The sequence below is a fragment of the Suncus etruscus genome, chromosome 16 (genome assembly GCF_024139225.1).
Source record: "Suncus etruscus isolate mSunEtr1 chromosome 16, mSunEtr1.pri.cur, whole genome shotgun sequence".
In the NCBI taxonomy this organism is placed as follows: domain Eukaryota; kingdom Metazoa; phylum Chordata; class Mammalia; order Eulipotyphla; family Soricidae; genus Suncus; species Suncus etruscus.
Window position 1 is genome coordinate 56597166 of NC_064863.1, and position 5466 is coordinate 56602631.

At 38.4% G+C, this 5466-nt stretch overlaps 1 pseudogene; it reads left to right on the forward strand.

Moving 5' to 3' along the window:
- The first annotated feature begins 4744 nt into the window (after nt 1-4744).
- LOC126032369 (thioredoxin-like protein 4B) lies at nt 4745-5192 on the forward strand (annotated as a pseudogene).
- The last annotated feature ends 274 nt before the right edge of the window (nt 5193-5466 follow it).

A 5466-nucleotide genomic window follows, 5' to 3' on the forward strand; every position in this document is an offset into this window, starting at 1 on the left:
TAACCATAAAATAACTAATTTTTTTCTCAGGCCCATCAGAAAACTAAGGCTACAGGGAGACTGCCATCCCCAAAACTGAAGACACAGGTAAGTCTGGAGAGCCACAGAACAGCTTTCTTGGAATGGAAGCTGCTGAACTCTAACTGATAGGAATTCTTCAAAAGTAATTTTGATAAATTGCTGGAAGCTGAGTGTAGACTAGTTGGGAGCAATAAACTCCTGGAAAATGCGTGTTGCTGTGGTTTGTATCTCCAAGATCCAGCCAGGTTCTTGAGGTGAAGAGCCTCAAAAGATCCTTTCTTAAGTCTGAGAAGTAATCATTGCAAAATGCCCAGAGGAGTCTTCATAACAAAGCCTAATATTAGTTCAGGTAAAACAGAAGCTTATAATTAGAGGGTAATAGAATCTTACTCTATATATGGATGGACATTTTTTCTGATTCCATCCTCTAGCCTTGTATTACTTAAAGGATGAAGAGAAACTAATTAAGGCCTGTGAAGATGAACTCATAATTGGTAAAAGACTAATGGTTAATCTTATCATTTGGAACCTTCCCTTGGACCCCTTATCCCCCTTACCACTGCATGAACAGGTTTTAGGTGTCCTGGCCTTAGATGGGAAAGAACAGAGTCTACAGGGAAGAATCAGATACATATAAAAGGAATTTGAGGCAAGTGATGCTACAGTAAACAGGTGTGGCTACAGTAAACAAAATCCAACACCTAATCATATTAATATGCACTTTCTAAGCAAGTGGAAGCAGAAATAAACAGATGAGACTCCATTAAGCTGCGAAGCTTCTGAACCTCAAAGAAAATAGTGTTGAGGATGCAAAGGCCACCCACAGAATGGGAGAAACTATTCACCCAGTACCAATCAGATAAGGGACAAATATCTAAGATATACAAGGTACTGACATAACTTAACAAGAAAAAACTTCTAACCCAATAAAAAAACAAATGGGGAGAAGTAATGAACTGACACTTCCTCAAAGAAGAAATACAAATGGCCAAAAAGCACATGAAAAAATGCTCCATACCACTAATCATCAAAAGAAATGCAAATCAAAACAATAATGTAGTACCATCTCACACCACAGAGACTGGCATACATCACAAAGAATAAGAACAATCAGTGCTGGTTGGGATGTGGGGAAAATGGAACTCTCATTCACTCTTAGTGGGAATGCCATCTAATCTAGCCTTTATGGAAACAATATGGAGATTCCTCAAAAAACTGGAGATTATGATCCTATATGATCCAGCTATATGGATCACTAGGAACACTAAAACACAACAGAAAAAGGCCTTCTACAATCTATATTCATTGTAGTGCTATTTATACTAGCCAAAATCTGGAAACAACCCAGATGCCCCTCAACAGATGATAGTCTAAAAAAACTGTGGTACATATACACAATGGAATAGTATGCAGTTGGTCAGAAAAAAATGAAGTCATAAAATTTTCCTATATATAGAAGGACATGGAAACTATTATGCTGAGTAAAATAAGTCAGATGGAGAAAGATAGACACAGAATAGAATCACTCATCTTTAGGTTTTAAAAAAAATAGAAGATATTATTGCAATAATACAAAGACAATAGAGATAAGGGCTTGAAGAACTGGCCCAAGATATGAAGCTTACCACAAAGAGTGGTAAGTTCAGTTAGAGAAATAACTACACTGACAACTATTATGACAATGGTAATGAGATAAATAGAATGCCTGTCTCGAATACAGGCAGGGAGTAGGGGAGGAGAAAGAAGTGGAGCATTAGAGGTGGCAAAGTTGCACTGGTGAAGGGAGGTGTTCTTTTTTATAACTGAAACTCAACTACAAACATGTGTAATCATGGCGCTTAAATATATTATTTTTAAAATAAATAAATAAAACAGATTGGATATGTCACCAATTTTTTGTATTGTGATTTAATAGTATGAATACTAGCTGGAAAATAGATAATATGCAGGATCAAATGAGTAATGTAGGAAGAGAGATGGAAATTCTGGGAAGGCTTTAAAAGTAAATACTAGGGCCCAGAGAGATAGCACAGCGGCGTTTGCCTTGCAAGTAGCCGATCCAGGACCAAAGGTGGTTGGTTCGAATCCTGGTGTCCCGTATGGTCCCCCGTGCCTGCCAGGAGCTATTTCTGAGCAGACAGCCAGGAGTAACCCCTGAGCACCACCAGGTGTGGCCCAAAAACCAAAAAAAAAAAAAGTAAAAACTAAAGCCATTACAGAATTGAGGAATATCTATTATGTAGGAGAGAGGCCTTTCACTTAGAGTTTAGGTATTTGAAGGACATTCTTGACAATATTCACCTGGCTATGTGGACCAGAGAGCTCATTGCAGAGGCTTAGCAACATGATGCTGTTCCTTCCAACAGTATTCTGGGGTCACAGAGAGCATACCCTGCATTATTTAAGGACTGGGGCATTTGATTCCAGGGATCAATCTCTGGATTTTATGCATATATCAGACACATGCTCCAGACCTTTGGGCTATATCCCCAGAGCCTAAAGAATATCGTCAATGAATGCAGCAATTAAGAAAGTCTAAAAAGACTATCTGCTTGAAACTGGTAATTAAAAATTTCCCAAACTTAAATGGAAAAAGATCAAAGATTTTGGAAAAAATAAGAACATTCAAAAGCTGAATTATACTTAATGATACTGTATTATATATTTAAAAGTTTCTGAGAAAGCAAATCTTTAAAATTTTCATCATAAAAGAAATAATTATAACAATGTGTGGTGATAGGTGTGAATAGACTTATTGTGATTACTATTTCACAAAGCATATGTATATATGTACTAAATCATCATGTTGAACAAATGAACCTAAAAACAATGCTTCATTCCAGTTCTATGATGAGAATAAAATGTATAATACATAAATGTAATTAAAGTTTCAGAAGTAGAAAAGAAAAACAAAAGAAAAATTTGAAGTAGTAATTACCAGGAAATTTACAAAATAATGATGGCACCTAAGCAAATATTCTAAAGCTTGGAGAACACTAATCAAAAGAAATTGCAAAACATTGTTACACTGACACATTTAATAGTCATATCCAGAAAACAAAATACACAGTTTTGTGCATGTTTGCTTGTTTTTTCACAGTGCCTGATAACCAAAACTAGGACCTCATATGCAAGGAAAGTACTTTATTAGCAAATTAACTCTTTAAAAAAATGCGAAGGGCAAAACACAGTATCTAAAAGAAAAGGGGGGGAGAGAGAGAGAGAGAGAGAGACAGAGACAGAGACAGAGACAGAGACAGAGACACAGAGAGAGAGAAAGAGAGAGACAGAGAGAGAGAGAGAGAGAGAGAGAGAGAGAGAGAGAGAGAGAGAGAGAGAGGTCTGCCATAGAGGCAGGCATGGTAAGGATGAGAGGGAAACTGGGGACGTTGGTATCCAGTAATGTGCACTCGGTGAAGGATGGGTGTTGGATATTATATGACTGAACCTCAAACATGAACAATTTTGTAACTATATTTTGCGGCTTAAATCAAAAGTTTATTTAAAAAGAATCACACACACACCTCTCCATTTATCTATGAAGAGACTCCTAACCACCAATCACTCCAGGTATGCTGGTTCTGTGGCTGACTTCTCTAGGGAGCTGGGGAGCCATGCTGGACCACTGCCCTTCCACACACTGTCCTTCCAGAAGCCCCTTTCAGCCATGCCCAGTAAACAGAGCCTTCTGCAATGTCTGCATAAGCAGTCAATATCATAGAATCAGGTAACTCTCTAAAAAGAGACCCAACTAGCAGGAACAATTCATAGATGTACCAGACAGACAGCTGAAGACACTGAGGCTCTACAAGGGCCTCTACAAACCACCACTGTCATCATCTGAGCTCATAAGCCTTGCACTGTTGATCCTCAAATTGGCACGCATCAACCCCACAATTTTAATTCTGATTTCCCAAAATACACAAAATATTAAGTAAATTATTCCTATGTATCAAGGGGCAGGCTTCAGAGAGATTAAGAAACTAATGATTAGGGTTGAAGGAATGTTATATTGGTGGTAGAATATTGACTGCCAGAAATAACTATTAGGAATAACTCTGTAAATCAGTGTCTAAAATAGATAATTTTATTTTTTCCTTTTATTTAAACACCATGGATGCAAAGTTGTTTATGATTGAGTTTTAGTCTTATAATGTACAATATCCTTCACTCATCACATTTCCCACTACCAATTTCCCCAGTTTCCCTCCTACCTCATCCCTGCCTGCCTCTGGGACAGACATTTTACTACTATCTCTCTCTCACTCTTTTCCCCCCCTTTATTTTTTAGGCACTGTGGTTTGCATTATTCTTACTGAAGGAATACCATGCATATCACTCTATCTCCATTCACCACCCAATTCTTGTCCAGAGTGATCAGCTCCAACTATCATTGTCATAGTGGTGGTTCCTTTTCTAGCCTAACTGCTCTGCACCACTATTTGTGGCAAGCTTCCTACATGGATTCATATTCCTGGCCCTCATCTCGATTGTTTCTGGGTATTATTACCATACCATCTTTTTTATTTCTTATATCCCACAAAGAGTGAATTTATTCTAAACTATCCCTATCACTCTGACTCATTTCACTCTGATGTCTCAGATGAGGGAGTTACACAGTAAATGAGGTCTTCTAGTAACTACACCCAGGAATAACAATCGCAGGCTTTATTAATCTTTAATCAGGACTGACCCCAAGGATTATTCTTTGAATTATTTCAAGATGAACTTCCTATTGTCCTAAATGACTAGCCAAAAAGAAGTTGATCACGCAATACAAAGTACTGTGGAGAAGGTGTTGGTTCTCAGGTTTTGGAGAGATGAGGATCCTGTCTGTCTGCAACTGGATGATATTCTTGCTAAGACTGGCGGGGATCTGAGCAAAATGGTTGCTGTTGATCTGGTAGATGTGGACCGCACTCCAGTTTACACACACTATTTTGACATCAGTTACATTTCATCCACGGTGTTTTTCTTTAATGGACAGCATATGAAAGTCGATTATGGGTCTCCAGATCACACTACATTTGTGGGAAGTTTCAGACCAAAGAATACGTCATAGTTTTGATTGAAGTAATTTACAAGGAGCAATGAGAGGGAAACTTATTGTCCAAAGTCCCCTCAATCCCAGGTATATTCCCAAGTATGACCTCCTCTATCAAGATATTTAGTATATTCTGACACAGCATGGAAGGGGAAATTGTCTCTGGAAGCTATTTCCGAATTCTGTCGGGTGGGTGCCAGAGTCCTTTGGAAACATACTCAGTGTCCAGTGAGGGGGAAATCTACAGAAAATGAGCCCTTGATGGAATAGTGGGCTTCATGACCCAGGGTCCAGGCTGAATCTGCCTGCAGTCAGTCAACTGTGACCACTCTATGGTTTGGAAGATCTCTTTCTATTTACATTTCTGTAGTCTTACAGAGACCTCAACAGGCAAGTTTTGA